Source organism: Urocitellus parryii, chromosome 12 (genome assembly GCF_045843805.1).
Source record: "Urocitellus parryii isolate mUroPar1 chromosome 12, mUroPar1.hap1, whole genome shotgun sequence".
Taxonomy (NCBI): Eukaryota; Metazoa; Chordata; class Mammalia; order Rodentia; family Sciuridae; genus Urocitellus; species Urocitellus parryii.
This window is the reverse complement of record NC_135542.1, coordinates 2472828-2493728: the sequence shown is the minus strand read 5'-3', so window position 1 is coordinate 2493728 and position 20901 is coordinate 2472828. Positions and strand designations below refer to the sequence as shown.

Genomic DNA, 20901 nt, shown 5'->3' with positions numbered 1-20901 from the left:
AGGGCTCCAGCAGATGAAAGAAAATGCAAAGCACGATTGGGATGGTAGACATTCTATGCAGCCCACAGCTCCTGCTTCAGCCCCAACTCAGTTCCACATTTAGTCCCATGAGCCATTTCCATAGGGGAGATATATATATATATATATATTCTCCTGTATTTGCTTAACTCTTTACAATGATCATGCTGTAGAGAAGAATGTTATAAAGTTTATTTTCCTATATAGTTTTAATAGAATCAGACATATCCTTTCATAAAAATCTCTAAAATATGATTGAATGGAACATTATACAGTCACTAAAATGATCATTATAAAACCATAAATTCCTTTCACTTAAAATGGAAAAAAATCAAGATTATGAATCCATTGTAGTTGCAACAATGCAAAAATGTTTATGCACATAAAATACTAGAGGATAAAATACATGAAAATAGATAGTAGTTTTTAATTTTTTTTTAGTTCTAGGTGAACACATACCTTTTTTTATGGTGCTGGGGATCAAACCCAGTGGCTCATGTGTGCTAGCAAGTTCTCTACCACTGAGCTACAATTCCAGCCCTTGATAGTCTTTTTTTTTTTTTTTGAGAGAGAGAGAGAGAGAGAGAGAGAGAGAGAGAGAGAGAGAGAGAATTTTTTAATATTTATTTTTTAGTTTTTGGTGGACACAACATCTTTATTTTATTTTTTTTATGTGGTGCTGAGGATCAAACCCAGCACCCCGCGCATGCCAGGAGAGCATGCTACCACTTGAGCCACATCCCCAGCCCCCAAATAGTAATTTTTAAGGTAGGATTTGGGGATATGCAGGCCAGATAAAGAAGGCACGTTGCTAACAAATTACATAAGTGGGTGCAAGCTCACAAGCAAATGTTGAATACATATGTTGAATCAGGGTGTCCATGACCTTGACTACATTCTAAAAACATAGCCTGCTGGAAGCCTTGGTGAGGGAGACTAACTAGAGCCATTTTGGATCTGCCCTAAAATTTCTTATGAGGATTTTGGGGAATGTAAGTTTTCAGTTTTTAGGAATAAATGCCAAGGTGTGTGATTATTGGATAGTATGTTAAGGGTATATTTAATTTCGTAAGAAGCTACCAAATTATTTTCCAGGATTGTCGTACCACTTTGCATTTACTACCAGGAAGTATGGTAGATCCAGTTTCTCCACATCATTGCCAGCATTTGATGTTTTCTCTCTTTATTTCAGTGGTTCTAATAGATGCATAGAATATTTAAGCACTGTTTTTGTTATGGCTTGAATTCATGTCAAAATTCATGGTCTGAGATGTGGCTCAGTGGTAGAGTGCTTGCCTAGCATGCATGTGGCACTGGGTTTAACCCTCAGCACCATATTAAAATAAAGAATAAATATTTAAAAAATTAATTTCTATGGTGGTAGTCTTAAGAAGTGGGGTCTTTGGAACAAGCACTTAAGTCGTCAAGTGTCTGTCCTCATTGATGAATTATAGTGCCTTATGAAATGGCTGGTGGATTGGCCTCAGCCCTATTTTGTCCTTCTATTATGTCAGGACTCAAAATATAATGCACCAACTTGGAAGCAGACACTCAACCTTCACCACACATTGAATCTGCTGGAGCCTTAATCTTGGACTTCTAAGTCTCTAGAACTGCAAGAAATATTTTCTATTATTTATAAATTAAACAAGTTTGTGGCATTCTGTACCAAGACAGCCTTCACTTGCAATTCCCTAATGGCTATATGTTGAACTTTTATTTTTCATGAGATCATTTTTAATTTCTGCATCTTAGTGAAATGTTTCCTTATGTCTTTTGCACATTTATAATTTAATTTTAAAATTAATGTGTAGACTTTATATACTATAGTACAAGTTCTTTTTCAGATATGTGGTTTGCATCTATTTTTTTTGCCTTTTTCTTTTCTTTTTTTTTTTAATCTTTTTTTTTTATTATTTATTGTTGGTCGTTCAAAACATTACATAGTTCTTAATACATCATATTTCACAGTTTGATTCAGGTGGGTTATGAACTCCCAATTTTACCCCGTATACAGATTGCTGTATCACATCAGTTACCCTTCCATTGATTGACATATTGCCTTTCTAGTGTCTGATGTATTCTGCTGTCTGTCCTATTCTCTACTATCCCCCCTCCCCTCCCCTCCCCTCCCCTTTTCTCTCTCTACCCCTTCTACTGTAAATCATTTCTTCCATTTGTATTATCTTGTCTTACCCCTCCTTTCCTCTTATAGTCATTTTGTATAACCCTGAGGATCGCCTTCCATTTCCATGCGATTTCCCTTCTCACTCCCTTTCCCACCCACCTCTCATCCCTGTTTAATGTACATCTTCTTCTCAAGCTCTTTGTCCCTACCCTGTCCTTGTTTACTCCCCTTATATCAAAGGAGTCATTTGGTATTTGTTTTTTAAAGATTGACTGGCTTCACTTAGCAAAATCTGCTCTAATGCCATCCATTTCCCTCCAAATTCTATGATTTTGTCATTTTTTAATGCAGAATAATACTCCATTGTGTATAAATGCCACATTTTTTTTTATCCACTCATCTATTGAAGGGCATCTAGGCTGATTCCACAATCTTGCTATCGTGAATTGTGCTGCTATGAACATCGATGTAGCAGTGTCCCTGTAGCATGCTCTTTTTAGGTCTTTTGGGAATAGACCGAGAAGGGGAATAGCTGGGTCAAATGGTGGTTCCATTCCCAGCTTTCCAAGAAATCTCCATACTGCTTTCCAAATTGGCTGCACCAATTTGCAGTCCCACCAGCAATGAACAAGAGTGCCCTTTTCCCCGCATCCTCTCCAGCACTTATTGTTGTCTGACTTCCTAATGGCTGCCAATCTTACTGGAGTGAGATGGTATCTTAGGGTAGTTTTGATTTGCATTTCTCTGACTGCTAGTGATGGTGAGCATTTTTTCATGTACTTATTGATTGATTGTATGTCCTCCTCTGAGAAGTGTCTGTTCAGGTCCTTGGCCCATTTATTGATTGGGTTATTTGTTATCTTATTGTCTAATTTTTTGAGTTCTTTGTATATTCTGGTGATTAGGGCTCTATCTGAAGTGTGTGGAGTAAAGATTTGTTCCCAGGATGTAGGCTCCCTGTTTATCTCTCTTATTGTTTCTTTTGCTGAGAAAAAACTTTTTAGTTTGAGTAAGTCCCATTTGTTGATTCTAGTTGTTAACTCTTGCGCTATGGGTGTCCTATTGAGGAATTTGGAGCCTGATCCCACAGTATGTAGATCATAACCAACTTTTTCTTCTATCAGATGCTGTGTCTCTGATTTAATATCAAGCTCCTTGATCCATTTTGAGTTAACTTTTGTGCATGGCGAGAGATAGGGATTCAAATTCATTTTGATGCAAATTGATTTCCAGTTTTCCCAGCACCATTTGTTGAAGATGCTATCCTTCCTCCATTGCATTCTTTTAGCCCCTCTATCAAATATATGATAGTTGTAGTTTTGTGGATTGGTTACTGTGTCCTCTATTCTGTACCATTGGTCCACCCACCTGTTTTGGTACCAGTACCATGCTGTTTTTGTTACTATTGCTCTGTAATATAGTTTGAAGTCTGGTATCGCTATACCGCCTGATTCACACTTCCTGCTTAGCATTGTTTTTGCTATTCTGGGTCTTTTATTATTCCATATGAATTTCATGATTCTCTTTTCTATTTCTGCAAGAAATGCTGTTGGGATTTTGATTGGCATTGCATTGAACTTATAGAGAACTTTTGGTAATATTGCCATTTTGATGATGTTGGTTCTGCCTATCCATGAGCAGGGTATATTTTTCCATCTTCTAAGGTCTTATTCTATATCTTTCTTTAGGGTTCTGTAATTTTCATTGTATAAATCTTTCACCTCTTTTGTTAGGTTGATTCCCAAGTATTTTATTTTTTGGGGGGATATTGTGAATGGAGTAGTTGTCCTCATTTCCCTTTCAAAGGATTTGTCGCTGATATACAGGAATGCCTTTGATTTATGCGTGTTGATCTTATATCCTGCCACTTTGCTGAATTCATTTATTAGCTCTAATAGCTTCTTTGTAGACCCTTTTGGGTCTGCTAGGTATAGAATCATATCATCTGCAAACAGTGATAATTTAAGTTCTTCTTTTCCTATTTTTATGCCTTTAATTTCTTTCGTCTGTCTAATTGCTCTGGCCAGTGTTTCGAGGACTATGTTGAACAGAAGTGGTGAGAGAGGGCATCCCTGTCTTGTACCAGATCTTAGTGGGAATGCCTTCAATTTTTCTCCATTCAGAATGATGCTGGCCTGTGGCTTATCATAGATGGCTTTTACAATGTTGAGGTATGATCCAGTTATCCCTAATTTTTCTAGAGTTTTGAACATAAAGGGATGCTGTACTTTGTCGAATGCTTTTTCTGCATCTATCGAGATGATCATATGGTTCTTATTTTTAAGTCTATTGATGTGGTGAATAACATTTATTGATTTCCGTATATTGAACCAGCCTTGCCTCCCAGGGATGAATCCTACTTGATCATGGTGTATAATTTTTTTGATATGTATTTGAATCCGATTCGCCAGAATTTTGTTGAGGATTTTTGCGTCAAGGTTCATTAGAGATATTGGTCTGTAGTCTTCTTTCTTTGAAGTGTCTTTGTCTGGTTTCGGAATCAGGGTGATGTTGGCCTCGTAGAATGAATTTGGAAGTTCTCCCTCTTTTTCTATTTCCTGAAATAGCTTGAAAAGTATTGGTGTTAGTTCCTCTTTAAAGGTTTTGTAAAACTCTGCTGTATATCCATCCGGTCCTGGGCTTTTCTTAGTTGGTAATCTTTTGATGGTTTCTTCTATTTCCTCTATTGTTATTGGTCTGTTTAGGTTGTCTATATCCTCCTGACTCAATCTGGGCAGATCATAAGACTTAAGGAATTTATCTATGCCTTCACTATCTTCTATTTTATTGGAGTATAAGGATTCAAAATAATTTCTGATTATCATCTATATTTCTGAAGTGTCTGTTGTGATATTGCCTCTTTCATCCCGTATGCTAGTAATTTGGGTTCTCTCTCTTCTTCTCTTCATTAGCATGCCTAAGGGTCTGTCAATTTTATTTATTTTTTCAAAAAACCAACTTTTAGTTTTGTCGATTTTTTCAATTGTTTCTTTTGTTTCAATTTCATTAATTTCAGCTCTGATTTTAATTATTTCTTGCCTTCTACTTCTTTTGCTGTTGTTTTGCTCTTCTTTTTCTAGGATTTTGAGATGAAGTATGAGATCATTTATTTGTTGGTTTTTTTCTTTTTTTGAGGAATGAACTCCAAGCAATGAATTTTCCTCTTAGAACTGCTTTCAATGTGTCCCATAGATTCCGATATGTTGTGTCTGTGTTTTCATTTGACTCTAGGAAGTTTTTAATTTCCTCCTTAATGTCTTCTAGAACCCATTGATCATTAAGCAATCTATTGTTCATTCTCCAGGTGATGCTTGATTTTTCCTTCCTTCTTTTATCATTGATTTTCAGTTTCATTCCATTATGATCAGATAAGATGCATGGTATTATCTCTACCCCTTTATATTGTCTAAGAGTTGCCCTGTGACATAATATATGGTCTATTTTTGAGAAGGTTCCATGTGCTGCTGAGAAAAAAAGTGTAATTACTTGATGTTGGGTGGTATAGTCTATATATGTCAATTAAGTCTAGGTTATTAATTATGTTATTGAGTTCTATAGTTTCCTTATTTAACTTTTGTTTGGAAGATCTGTCCAGTGGTGGGAGAGGTGTATTAAAGTCTCCCATGATTATTGTATGGTGGTCTATTAGACTCTTGAACTTGAGGAGCGTTTGCTTGATGAACATAGCAGCACCGTTGTTTGGGGCATATATATTTATGATTGTTATGTCTTGTTGGTGTATGGTTCCCTTGAGCAGTATGAAGTGTCCTTCTTTATCCCTTTTGATTAACTTTGGCTTGAAATCTATTTTATTAGATATGAGTATGGACACTCCTGCTTGTTTCCGCAGTCCATATGAGTGCTATGATTTTTCCCAACCTTTCACCTTCAGTCTATGAATATCTTTTCCTATCAGATGCGTCTCCTGTAGGCAGCATATTGTTGGGTCTTGTTTTGTGATCCATTCTACTAGCCTGTGTCTCTTAATTGGTGAGTTTAAGCCATTAACATTTAAGGTTATTATTGAGATATGATTTGTTCTTCCAGCCATATTTGTTTATTGATGTTACTAAACCTGATTTGTTATCCTCTTTGACTACTTTCCCCCCTTTACTGTCCTACCTCCCATTGTTGGTTTTCAATGTTATTTTCCATTTCCTCTTCCTGTAATGTTTTGCCAAGGATTTTTTGAATAGATGGTTTTCTAGCTGCGAATCTTTTAACTTTTGTTTATCATGGAAGGTTTTAATTACATCTTCTATCCTGAAGCTTAATTTCGCCGGATACACGATTCTTGGTTCGAACCCATTTTCTTTCAGTGTTTGAAATATGTTATTCCAGGATCTTCTAGCTTTCAGAGTCTGTGTTGAGAGATCAGCTGTTATCCTGATTGGTTTACCCCTAAATGTAATCTGCTTTCTTTCTCTTGCAGCTTTTAAAATTCTCTCCTTATTCTGTATGTTGGACATCTTCATTATAATGTATCTAGGTGTGGATCTCTTATGATTTTGCACATTCGGAGTCCTGTAGGCTTCTAGGATTTGGGATTCTGTCTCATTCTTCAAGTCTGGGAAGTTTTCTCTTATTATTTCACTGAATAGACTATTTATTCCTTTGGTATGGAGCTCTGTGCCTTCCTGTATCCCAATGACTCCTAAATTTGGTCTTTTAATATTGTCCCATAATTCTTGAATATTCTGCTCATGGTTTCTTAGTAGACTTGCTGAGCTGTCTATGTTCTTTTCCAGTTGAAATACTTTGTCTTCATTGTCTGATGTTCTCTCTTCTAAGTGATCTACTCTGCTGGTAGTATTCTCAATTGAGTTTTTAAGTTGGTTTATTTTTTCCTGCATTTCTAGGATTTCTATTTGTTTGTTTTTTATTACCTCTATCTCCCTGTGAAATTGATCTTTTACTTCCTGGATTTGTTTGTCAATGTGATCTTTCATTGTCTGATTTTGCTGTCTCATGTCTTCCTTGAGACTCCAGATCATCTGAAGCATATATATCCTGAACTCTTTATCTGATATTCCATCTGTTGCAGCTATTACCTCTTCTAAAGTTGAGTTGACCTGCATTGCTTGTGATCCTTTCTTTCCTTATCTTTTCATACTGCACACGCTTCTTTCTGCTTGGTGCAACTGTTGTGTTTTTGAAATTTACCAGCCTGAAATCACCTGTTCCATAGCTGAATGAGCTGAGATCAGTAGAACATGGGGATGATTACATCATCTCTCCGAAATGGCGGCTGCTGTCCTCCTCTGTGGTCCGACCAGTGTCTGGAACCAAACTGGAGCGCTTCTCTCCTCTGTCTCAAAGCTGGAACTCAGCCCTAAGCGCTGCCAAAGTCCTAGCGCCAAATCGCTAGAGGCAGTTCACAGACTCAGGCCTGCGGGGCCCAGTCCAGCTGCCTCCGCGGCTGGCGGGATTGTGTCCCTGCTCCGCGTTGCTCTGGACCGGCTGGAGGGGGGTGGGTTGGTAGGAGTGTGGATCCTAGCGCTGAACCGCCAGAGGCAGTTTGCAGACTCAGCCCTGCGGGGCCCAGTCCAGCCGTCGCCGTGACCGGCGGGATTGTGTCCTTGCTCCACGTTGCTCCGAACCAGCTGGAGGGGGTTGGGGTGGTAGGGGTGTGGATTGTAGTGCTCAACCGCCAGAGGCAGTTCACAGACTCAGGCCTGCAGGGCCCAGTCCAGCCGCCGGGATTGTGTCCCTGCTCCGCGTTGCTCCGAACCGGCTGGAGGGGGGTGGGGTGGTAGGAGTGTGGATCCTAGCGCTGAACCGCCAGAGGCAGTTCGCAGACTCAGCCCTGCGGGGCCCAGTCCAGCTGCCACCGTGACCGGCGGGATTGTGTCCCTGATCCGCGTTGCCGAGATTCAGTCGCCTGGGACAAACTGACCCCTCACACAGACTTACTAGTTATCGGCAGGTCTCCTTTCAGTGGAATATTGTTAGAAGATCCTCAGCAGGTCCCATGCAAGTGTATTTATGTGTCTCTCTGATCCCGTTACTGCGGAGGTATAGAAAATGCTGCTTGCTCGCCGGCCGCCATGTTGGATCCCCCCCCTTTTTATTTTCTTAACAAGATCTTTTGCAAAGCAAAAGATTGGGATTTTATTGAAAATTAATTCAATTTTTAAAAAATTGTGATTTTTGTACCATGTCTAAGAACTCTTTACCAAGGTCTATATCCCTAAGATTTCTCTCTTGTGATATTAGATAAGTTTTATAATTTGAAAATTTGCATTTAAGTCTATGATCCATTTTGAATTAATTTTATGTAAGATGTAAGATACACATTAAGGTTCTTTTTGGTCTTTGTGTGTGAGCAATTTCTCTGGCATGACTTGTTGAAATGACTGTCCTCCCTCTACTGAATTGCATTAATACATTTGTCAAAAGTCAGTTTTCCATATTTACATGAGAATATTTCTGGATTCTGTGAAATTGATATATAAGTCTATTTCCTCATCCAGCACCACCAAATCTTGATTATTATTGCTTTCAGTAATTCTTGAAGATAATAATTCCTCTCAACTTTATTTTTTTAAAATTGACTTAGCTATTCTAGTTTCTTTATCTTTCCATATAAAATTTTAAAAGAATTTTATCTACATTTATAGAAAATCTTGCTTAGATTCTGTAGAAATTGCACTAAACCTATAAGTTAATTTGTAAAGAACTGTTATTCCTTTGTGTGTGTGTTTGTGTGTGTGTGTGTGTGTGTGTGTGTGTGTGTGTGTGTGTTGCTAGGGATTGAACCTGGGGCCTCTAGATTAGTGCTTTAATCACAGAGCTACCTTTTAAGTTCTGGCATTCCTGCTACATTAATTCTTCCAATCCATGAACATGGTATGTCTCATCTATTTTTAGCCAATAAGTTTCAATATGCATATATGTTTGTTAGATATTCAGTTAAAGTATTTTTAAAATAATAAGTAGTATTTTATTTTAAATTTATGTTTCCACATGTTCATTGCTAATATATAATACAAGTGATTTTTATGGTAATCTCATACCCTGAGATCTTGCTGAACTCATTTTTTAGTTCTATCAACTTTTGCAGATTTATTGGTCTTTTCTATATTGACTATTATGTCATCTGTGTAATGGGCTAGTTTTATTTCTTCCTCTCCTATCTGTGTGCATTTTATTTTATTGCCTTATTTCCAGTACTATGGTGAGTAAGAGTGGTGAGAGTAGACATAACTTGTCTGATTTTTGCATCAAAATAATGCTGAGTTAAAATGAACTGGAAAGTCTTATTTCCTCTTCTCTTTTCTGGAGACAGTATAGAATTAGTGTTAATTCTTTAAACATTTGGCAGAATTCTTCAATGAAGACACATGGGCCTGGGAATTTCTTTCTTAGTGGTTTTAAGTTACAAATTGAATTTTATTAATCATTACAAGGCTATCAATATTATTTTGTATTGAGGAAATTGTGCTAGTTTGTGGTTCTCAAATAATTGGTTTATTTGTTCCTGTTGTAGAATTTATATGTATAGAACTTTTCATATTATTCTCTTCTTATCCTTTTGTTCTCTGCAGTGTCTGATATTGGCAATCTGTGTCTTCTCTTTTTCTCTCCCTTTGTCAGTCTTGCTAGAGGTTTTATGACTTTTTAGCCCTTTTTAAGTTCAGCTGTTTGACATCTTTATCATATGTATGCATGTATGTATGTATGTATTTATGGTACTGAGTATTGAACCCAGGGTTGTTCTACCCCTGAGCTTCAATCCCAGTTTTATTGATTGATTGATTGATTTTGAGCTGATCTAAGTTGCCAAGGCCAGCTTTGAACTTGTGATTCTCCTGCCTCAGCTTCCCAAGATGTTGGGATTATAGGTATGCATCCATTCTGTTTTTGTGTGGTAATATAGTTTAATTCTCTCTTCTTTATTATTTTCTTTCTTATAATTGCTTTGTGTTAATTTTTCTTTTTCTAGGTTTTAAAGATGGGAGCTTAGATTACTGATTTTTTTATTTTTCTTTTTTTTTCTAATGGATATTATTAGTGTATATAATTTCCTCTCAAAACCACTTTAACTGCATTCTACAAATTTTGTTACATTTCTTTCCATTTTTATTTTGCTCAATATAGTTTTTATTTCCCTTGAGATTTTCTCTTTGACTTGAGTTATTTAGAAGATTGCTATTTAGTTTCTAGGTGTTTGAAGCTTTTCCTACAATCTTTATTCAGTTTTAATTTGATTTCATCATGGTCAAGAAACATTGTATCATGATTTTAACTATTTTAAATTTGTTGAGGTTTGTTTTATGATCCAGGATGTGTGCTTTCTTATAATGAATTTAATAAGCATTCGAAAAACGTGCTTATTTCGCTGTTGGGTGTTGTATTCTGTAAATGTCGGGTATATGCTGTTGCTTGCTGGTTTTGTTGAGATCCTCTATCTTCTTGATTTTCTGTATAGTTGTTCTATTGATGTTGAGAGAGAGGTATTGAAGTCTCTAAGTATTATTCTGGTTTTTACCACTTCTCCTTTCAGTTATTTCAGATTTTGCTTTATGTATATATTTGGTATCGAGGATTGAACATAGGGATGCTTAACCACTGAGCCACATCCACCCCTCTTTTTAAATTTTGAGACAGCGTCTGGCTAAGTTGCTTTGTGCCTCCCTAATTTGCTGAGACTGGTTGGTCTTGAACTTGCAACCTGCCGCAGTCTTGGCTGGGCACAGAATCACGAGCCACTCACAGCTTTGTAGATTCAAACAGCAATTCTTTATTCCCGAACTCACACTGACCGTCTACAAACAGGTTCAGGGGAAATCTCAAATCTGCCCGCACAATTCACGTCCCAAATACTTTCTCAATTCCACGAGAACTCAATGGGAACTCAGGCAGCAGGAACGCCCTATTCCCAGCAGCAATAAACTTAAACCTGGAACTTCCCTGAAACCACATTGTCTTAAACCGGGAACGCCTTAAACTTGTCTTAAACCGGGAACGCCCTAAACCCAAGGAGCGAGATACTTCCTCAAACCTGCATCCACCCTGGTCATTGAGCAGGGTCACCTTTCTCAAACACACATGCAAGGTCACAGCGGATTTCCAAGGCAAGTCCATTTAACATGGGGTACGCTGGCAAGGAAATTTCGATGCGTCATTCCTACTTGGCAATGGCCCTCAGCAGCAACCTTCCTATCTCAGCCTCCTGAGTCGCTGGGATTACAGGCGTGGGCCACCATATTTAGCTTTCATCTTCCTTTGAAGCAGGTTTCCTCAGACATTGCTCTGATAGGGGAAGTGGGGCACCAATTCTTTACTGCCAGATGGGTGGAAGTCCAGGTTTCCTACTTGGCCTTCAGTGACGCTCCCCAGATGAGGAGGGCACCTCATTACTTGTGGGGTGGGTGGGGTTTTTGGAATCCCACTATGCCTTGCTGATTGCACCTTGGCTGATTGGGGCTGGGGTGACTCATCACTGTTTCTCGTAGGGTCTCAGCCAGCACATGCTGCAGGGGCCTCATTCCCACTGGTCAGTGGTGAAAGTCCTACCTCGCCACCTAACCATCTCTGAAGCCGCATGGCAGAGTGTGGGGTTCTCAGGACTCTTTCTTGTGTGATTTCCATTGATACCGAGAGAGGGAGCCCACTATTACCTAGCAGGGCTGAAAGTCCTGACTCATAACTCAGACTTTTCTGGTGCCACTGTCCTGGGAAGTGAGCAGCACATCCCTGTGGGCAGTTGTTGGGAAACCTAGGTTCTCCACTTTGTCTTTGCTGAGGGCTGGGGCAGTGAGGTTTTGGGGGACATTGGCTGGAGTCATGCTGTTATGGGCTACACATTGTCAGTCTTCCTAAACTTCCCCTTTACATCCTTTGGATAGACAGGGAAGTCTTGGGACACTTTTGTTTGTCTTCATTGAATTTTCTGGATTGTTGGCTTTTCTAGCGTCTAATTCAGAATAAATGATGATGAAAGAAAGCTCAATGCGCTTGCCACTGTGTTTTTCCCAGGGTCTCACTGTCCCTGGCTGGCTTGACTTTTCTGTTCCACCTTTCAGAATATTTTTATTTCTGTCTTATACATAATGTCATTAGAGGAAGAATTAGGAAAATGAGAGTCTGCCTCATCTTGTAAGGGAATTAATTAATTTTTTGTAGATTGGAAATTGAACCCAGGGCCTCACACACGCTAGGCAAGTGCTCTTCCACGGAGCTATATCCCCAGCCCTACCCCATCTTTCTGGAAACAGACATCTTTAAATGCCTTACCCACATCTTCCCACTTTGCCTAAGGTCTCCCTCAGTGTGTATCAGATAGGCTAACAAGAGCCTCTGTAGTGATCAAACTCTCCATGTCCAGAGACGTGACATCACACACAGTCATCTTTCATGTGTGCTACTGTTCCACATGTGGCTTCTTCCAAGGGGCAGTGTTAATATGACATTACACAAGATATTCAACAAGTTCTAATAAAACAGACTTTGTGTTAGACAGTTTTGCTCAACTGTAGACTAATGCATGAGTTCTGACCACATTTAAGGGAGGCTAGGCTAAGGTGTGAGGTTTGGTAGCTTAGGTGTGTTAGATGCATTTTCAACTTATGATATTTCCGAATTCTGATAGACTTCTCCATTGTAAGTCAAGCCACATGTGTATGGGGAAAAAGTTGTGTAGTACCAGGACAACTCACAGATTTTAGGTACCAGTTCGTCTGTTACCAAAAGCTCCATCCTAGTCCCCAGCGTCAATCCAATAACGAGGACATGGTTTTGAGAAAAGGGAAAACAGATTTTTATTGCTTTGCTAGCAAAGGAGAAACACAGGGGACTCCTGTCCCAGAGGCTGTGATTCTGCCCATTAGTGGGAGCAGAGGGTTTTTAAAGATGTGAATCAAAGACTACAGTTCACATGTTTTCTGTCTGGAGTTGTAATTCACTTCTTAATTTGGGAGAGAGTCATTTCTGAGATTTCCTGGTGCCATCCCCAAGTCTGAATTACTTGGTTCCTGTGGTGGGTAGGTGCCCAAGGACAGATAACTCTGCCTAGGATGGGGAAGAAAGGGAATCCTGTTTCCCCTGAGATTGGGGGCAGGGAGCAGGGAGAGAGGGAGAGAAAGAAACATGTCCTTTAAAAATAAGTCACAATGGCAGAGCAGCAAGGGCTATATTCAAAGCATAAGGTAGACCACTGTTACACATCTTCTGTGGGTTCCGAGTCACAGTTACCAGAAGACTGGATGACCTTCATGCTTGATCCAAACTGGGTCTTCATGTTGCTAGATTTCACGTACTGTAAGTGCCATTAAAAAGTGTTATTATTTTGATTCCCAGCACACCCAGGGGCTTTCTGATGAATTCAGGATGAGTAGAAAAGTCAAGAAAAAAATGTAAATTCCCTGTCCTTGTGCCAGACGCCTCCGTTCAAAGTTGCTCAGTGAAGTGAACTGACAGGTATGATGTATGAGATGAAAGCACGCTAACATAAGACTGCCATTGGTATGCATTTCAATCTTCATCGCGGATATCAGAGCAAAGCAGGGTCACGTAGGGAACACTTTGACGACGATGGGGACTGAGAAGTATGGGTTTCCACAGCTGAAGAAGGCACAAAACTGCTTTGAAAAGTAGGTTTGCAGATTTAGGGTAATTTTCATATCTTTGGGGTGACATGCCAATTTGTGCTTAAATCCACAGGGCTTCAATCTGAGCCGCATAAATTACAATCTGTGTGACTTTAAGCAGACAGTGGGGGCAATGGTGACAAGTTTTGGACCTTTTGTTTTGGATTTTTAAAATATACATGAAAGTATTCCATTAAAAAAAAACCTGTAAGACCATTGTCTCTTAAAAAATTAGCAATAATTCCTCAATATCATCATATAGTCAACCTGCTTTCAAATTTTCTTGATTGGCTATTTTATCTTTTCAAAGTTTTATCTAGAAATTTAAGCAGATGCAAGTTTTTTTTTCCTTTTTCTTTTGGACTGGACTGTTTCACAGTGGTAGCTTTCCATTAGGAAGCTCATAATGTCTAACTCTCTCTGTCTCTGTCTCTCTTCTGTGACATTTATCAATAATTGATAATCTTAGCCTAGACCCATTAATTCATCAGTGTTGTAAAATGTAATATTCTATCTCATTTCCTTCATTTGAGGCTGGGGTAATCAAGAAAGAAATGTGTTCCTTGTCAATTATTTGAATGCTGTGATGTGTGGATTTTATAAGGAAGTTCTGATAATTGCTTCACTCCCTCTCCCCACTTTTTAATGACCAGTTATAAGATAATGAGTTGGCTCTCCAGTACATATCCAAGGTTGGTTAATGAGTTGAGGTTTTTTTCTTTTTCTTTTTAAGTGTCATTATTAACACTGGGTTAAATAGTTAATGTGATTCAATCCATTGCAATCATTAGCTTTGTTGATGTTCAAATTGTTTCAGTTTTGGCCAGTGGGAGCCTTTTCAAATCAGTTCATGAATCCTTTTGGCAAGACACAAATAGTTTAGAAAGTTCCCTTGCTTTCTGGTTTGCTAGGATGTGTTGGGCTTTCCTTGTACTTGGGAATCAGTCATTTCTCTATGGGTCCTGCTTTCCATAGAGAGAAATATTATTTGAAATATCTATTCTGAGATGTCATCACTACTGGGTGGGTCTTTGTTTATGGGCCTTTTCAGAGCACAAAACTAAATGAATGCATAATGTTTTAAAAAAGAAAAGTCGGGAATTAATACAATGTTCTTAATTCAAACTCTAGATCCAGGATTTTTACCTACCATCATTAATCTTGGCATCCATACTGAAAACTCTCAGTCAACGTCAATCTAAATAATGACTTAACTCTCCTACAAACACATAACACAAGCTACTTCTACTACCACCATCATGGAAATGCATTTAGAGTTTTGCAGGTTTTTTTCTTTTCTTTTTTTCTTTTTATCTTTCAGGTTTATCCTATTGTGAATATATAGCCAAGTTGTTGTGCTTCAGAGTAATTTACAATTCTTCTTAATGGTTACACTGCCAGTTAGAGTATCAGATTTTTTTATATTGTTTGTTCAAAACATTACAAAGCTCTTGACATATCATATTTCATACATTAGAATCAAGTGGGTTATGAACTCCCATTTTTATCCCAAATACAGATTGCAGAATCACATCGGTTACACATCCACATTTTTACATACTGCCATATTGGTGACTGTTGTATTCTGCTACCTTTCCTATCCTCTACTATCCCCCTCCCCTCCCCTCCCATCTTCTCTCTCTACCCCATCTACTGTAATTCATTTCCCTCCTTGTTTATTCTAGGTATAGAATCATGTCGTCCGAAAATAGTGATAATTTAAGTTCTTCTTTTCCTATTTTTATGCCTTTAATTTCTTTCATCTGTCTAATTGCTATGGCCAGTGTTTCGAGAACTATATTGAATAGAAGTGGTGATAGAGGGCATCCCTGTCTTGTTCCAGATTTTAGAGGGAATGCCTTCAATTTTTCTCCATTCAGAATGATGCTAGCCTGAGGCTTAGCATAGATAGCTTTTACAATGTCGAGGTAAGTTCCTGTTATCCCTAGTTTTTCTAATGTTTTGAACATAAAGGGATGCTGTACTTTGTCAAATGCTTTTTCTGCATCTATCGAGATGATCATATGGTTCTTATCTTTAAGTCTATTGATGTGGTGAATAACATTTATTGATTTTCGTATATTGAACCATCCTTGCATCCCAGGGATGAATCCTACTTGATCATGGTGCACAATTTTTTTGATGTGCCTTTGTATCCGATTCGCCAGAATTTTATTGAGGATTTTTGCATCTAGGTTCATCAGAGATATTGGTTTGTAGTTTTCTTTCTTTGAGGTGTCTCTGTCTGGTTTCGGAATCAGGGTGATGTTGGCCTCATAGAATGAATTTGGCAGAGCTCCCTCTTTTTCTATTTCCTGAAATAACTTGAAAAGTATTGGTGTTAGTTCTTCTTTAAAGGTTTTGTAAAACTCCGCTGTGTACCCATCCGGTCCTGGGCTTTTCTTGGTTGGTAGTCTTTTGATTGCTTCTTCTATTTCATCCATTGATATTGGTCTGTTTAAATTGTGTGTATCCTCCTGACTCAGTCTGGGAAAATCATAAGACCTAAGAAATTTATCAATGTCTTCACTATCTTCAATTTTATTGGAATATAGGTTTTCAAAATAATTTCTAATTGTCTTCTGTATTCTGTAGCATCTGTTGTGATATTGCCTTTTTCATCTTGTATGTTAGTAATTTGAGTTCTCTCTCTTCTTCTCTTCGTTAGCATGGCTAAGGGTCTGTCGATCTTATTTATTTTTTGGAAGAACCAACTTTTAGTTTTGTTAATTTTTTCGATAGTTTCTTTTGTTTCAATTTCGTTGATTTCCGCTATGATTTTAATTATTTCTTGCCTTCTGCTACATTTGCTGTTGTTTTGCTCTTCCTTTTCTAGGGCTTTGAGATGAAGTGTGAGCACATTTATTTGTTGGTTTTTCCTTTTTTTGAGGAATGATCTCCAGGCGATGAATTTCCCTCTTAAAAATGCTTTCATTGTGTCCCATAGATTCCGATATGTTGTGTCTGTATTTTCATTTATCTCTAAGAATTTTTTGATTTCCTTCCTTATGTCTTCTGTAACCCATTGATCATTCAGTAACATATTGTTCATTTTCCATGTGATGTAGGATTTTTCCTTCCTTCTTTTATCATTGATTTCCAGTTTCATTCCATTATGATCAGATAAAATGCATGGTATTATCTCCACCCCTTTATATTTACTGAGGGTTGCCCTATGGCATAATATATGGTCTATTTTTGAGAAGGATCCATGTGCTGCTGAGAAAAAAGTATATCCACTTGATGATGGTTGATATATTCTATATATGTCAGTTAAGTCTAGGTTATTGATTGTGATATTGAGGTCAATAGTTTCTTTATTCAATTTTTGTTTGGAGGATCTGTCCAATGGTGAGAGAGGTATGTTGAAGTCACCCATAATTATTGTGTTGTGTTCTATTTGATTCTTGAACTTGAGGAGAATTTGTTTTATGAATGTCACAGCACCATTATTTGGTGCATAAATATTGATAATTGTTATGTCTTGTTGGTGAATGGTTCCTTTTAACAGTATATAATGTCCTTCCTTATCCCTTTTGATTAACTTAGTCTTGAAGTCGATTTTATTTGATATGAGGATGGCCACCCCTGCTTGCTTACAAGGACCGTGTGTGTGGTATATTTTTTCCCAACCTTTCACCTTCAGCCTGTGTATGTCTTTTCCAATCAAATGTGTCTCCTGGAGGCAGCATATTGTTGGATTTGTTTTTTTAATCCATTTACCAGCCTATGTGGCTTTATTGGAGAGTTTAAGCCATTAACGTTTAGAGTTACTATTGATATATGATTTGTACTTCCAGCCATCTTTGATTATTTATCTTTTTTTTTTCTAATTCAGTTTGTTCATCCATGATTATCTTTCCCCCCCGTCCTCTGTCTTTACCGAGGCACTTCCCACTGATGGTTTTGGTTATTGTTTTTCATTTCTTCCTCGTGTAGTGTTTTGCTCAAGATGCTTTGCAATGCTGGTTTTCTGGCTACAAATTCTTTTAGCTTTTGTTTGTCATGAAAGATTTTTATTTCGTTGTCGTACCTTAAGCTTAATTTTGCTGGATACAGAATTCTTGGTTGGCATCCATTTCAGTTTTTGAAATATGTTGTTCCAGGATCTTCTTGCTTTCAGCGTCTGTGATGAAAAATCTGTTGTTAACCTTATTGGTTTACCCCTAAATGTAATCTGCCTCTCTTCTCTTGTAGCTTTTAATATTTTCTCTTTGTTCTGTATATTGGATATCTTCATAACAAAGTGTCTTGGCATTGGTCTACTGTGATTTTGTGTGCTCGGTGTCCTGTATGCATCTACAATTTGTATATCTGTTTCCTTTTTTATTTCTGGAAAGTTTTCTGTAATTATTTCATTCAGCAGGTTACTCATTCCCTTGTTATGAATCTCTGTACCTTCCTCTATCCCGATGACTCATAAGTTTGGTTTTTTTATGTTATCCCAAATCTCTTGGATGTTTTTCTCGTGATTTTTTACCAGCCTATCTGAGTTGGCTAGACTCTTTTCAAGATGATATATTTTGTCTTCATTATCTGACGTTCTGGCTTCTACTTGCTCCACTCTGTTAGTGATACTCTCGATTGAGTTTTTAATTTGGTTTATCATTTCCTTCATTTCTAGAATTATTGTTTGATTTTTTTTTATAATCTCTATCTCCTGATAAAGATGCTTAATTTCTTCTTTTATCTGTTTATGTAATTCATTTTCAATGTGATCTTTCGCTGTTTGGATTTGCTGTCTCATATCCTCTTTAAGGTTCCATTCCATCTGTCTAAGGTATTCCTTGAGTTCTTTATATGGCCATTTTTTCTGATGACTCTAGGTCCTCCTGAATATTTAGGCTATCCTGCATTGTTTGTACTCCTTTTCTTCCTTGCTTTTTTATGCTGCTCATGTTACTTCTTGTTCTGTTTGGCTGCTGAGTTACTGTTTACTCTTACAAATTTATTTGATGCTTGGGAGGAAAGATATTAGAAGGGAAGGGAAGAAGTCACTAAAGAGAATGAGTGTAGGCAGATAGAATTCAAGGAAGGGGGAATAAGAAAATTGAAAAGAAATGAAAAGACAAAAGAAAAAAATTGAAAATAAAGAAAGAAAGAAAAAAAGAAAAAACAAAAATTTAAAACAAAAAAATTATAATGATAATAAAAAAATGGAAATTAAAGTTTAAAAAATAATAGTAATAATAATAAAATAAAAAGAATTAACAATTGAAAACATTAATAAAAAGTTAAACAACAACAACAACAACAAAAATGAAAATAAAATAAAATTAAAAAAAAAATAAATGCAGTCATAGAGCTCCATTAACTTCTCTTCCAGTAGGTGGAGCTGTGCCCACTGGGCCAAGCTTCTCTTCTTGATAGGTGGGATCCAATCACTGTGCAGCAGCTCTTCCTCCCAGACTGTGCGGGTCTCCAATCCTGAGTGCCTAGGGCCTTCTCTTGTGTTTCCTCATGCCAGGCCCCGCTCACCGGTGATGCTCACCACAATACTGGCTACACGCCAGGTCTGCTGCTCCTGGGAGCCCTGTTTTCATGAACACCTGGGCACACTCTCCCTGTTTGCCTCCCTCAGACCCTGAGTTTGTAGAGCTTGGGGCTGAGAACCCCCAGCGAATTTGCTTGCCCTCCGGTAGCAACTCCCCTGGTAGCTGGTGCAAGGGACCTCAGTTGTCAGCACTGGTGGGAGCGGTAGCCGGGAGTTCTACGCTGCTAGTCCCGTGTCACTCCTGATTCCCTCCGTCTGGCTCTCACCTCTGTGAGTTCAGGCGGGCCGACTAGTTATTTCAGCGGGATTGTTAGTGCTGAGTCACGAGAAGCAGGCGGACCGGAGCTAGAATGCAGCCGATCCGGGCTCGGTGTGTTCTGAGAAGCCCAGACTGTTCGCCCGGGATCCACGTCAGCTCAGCATTGCCTAGTGGTCCTGAGCAAACAGCATTTTGTCAGTTTACTTCTCCCTATGCCCGCGCAGCTGAAGGGGTTAGAGACTTGATCTCTCCGCTTCCGCCGCCATGTTGGATCCCTTAGATTTTAAATTGTCACTCATCTTATCAGCTGTTCCATTTTGCTCGGCGGGTGGGCGGCTCACTCTCGGGGTGAAGAGTCTGCTCTAACGTGCTCCGCAGGACGCGGCAGCGGCCAAGCTGCGGCCCTCCGGACACCCGGGGAGGGGGTGCGGGCTGGGGGAGGGGAGGCAGCGCTGCTTGACACGGTGCTTAGTCTTTGTCGACAGATCTCCTTGAATGATCTTTACTTTTTCTTTTAAGACGCGGCAACACACGCTGCGGGCGTGGCGGCGTGGAGCACGGAGCTGCTCACTCCCTTCCCGCTGCCATCTTCCCCCAGTAAGACCTCAGATTTTTTTAAAATACTTTTTTAGTCGTAGATGGACATGACTTTAATTATTTATTTATTTTTATGTGGTGCTGAGGATGGAACCCAGTGCCTCACGCATGCTAGGCAAGCGCTCTACCGCTGAGCCCCAGCCCTAGCCCAAGACCAGATTTGTTATTTTTATTTGCCTTTTATTTTTAGGGATGGCTTTTGAAAAATGAATTTAATTTGTTTAATAATGTAAAATAATTATACAGTTCTGAAGTCAGATCTAAGCAAACAAAATACACTCAGAGAAATCTAGCTGTTTTCTGTTCTTTTTGCTTTACTTTCTCTCTTTTTCTATAGGTAACTGAAAGATACAGAATAACAACCCCCAGGTAGAAAGGAGGACAGGGAGAGAAGGAAAACAATGTGGTCTGGACTTTCAGCGGTTCCCGTATCTACAACTATTCCCGACGGCCCAGCTGACAAGTTCTGCTATGATTCCGTCTCCCTGAACCCTACAAGACTAATTAAGACTCCTGTTGTAACCAGTTGCCATTTTCCTCTTGAAAATGTGCCCCTCTGCTTCTTAATAAAGCATCGCTGATCACTGATGTCTGTTTCTGTTTCTTGTACTTTCTCTTTCATTTGCTTTCAGTAACCATTCTTGGGTAGTAAGTTTGCAAAAAGTCAATAAATAACAATTAAGAATCTATTTTTTGAACAAAGTGCTCTGCTTATGTTGCTAAGTGACTACTTCTAGGTGCTTTATAACCACTTCACCTGGAAATAAAATGTAGAAGCTGATGGCAGATCATCAAAAAACAATGTTTTTAGGTA

General features: G+C 38.5%; 1 long non-coding RNA gene across 2 annotated transcripts in view; it reads left to right on the top strand.

The window, feature by feature from the left end:
* Positions 1 to 20590, top strand: part of LOC144249818 (uncharacterized) — a 118593-nt gene extending 98003 nt beyond the window's left edge. For both annotated transcript variants that reach the window (XR_013342330.1, XR_013342329.1), the window contains one exon: positions 20425 to 20590. This is a non-coding gene — a long non-coding RNA (uncharacterized LOC144249818). The remainder of the gene's footprint in view (positions 1 to 20424) is intronic.
* The last annotated feature ends 311 nt before the right edge of the window (positions 20591 to 20901 follow it).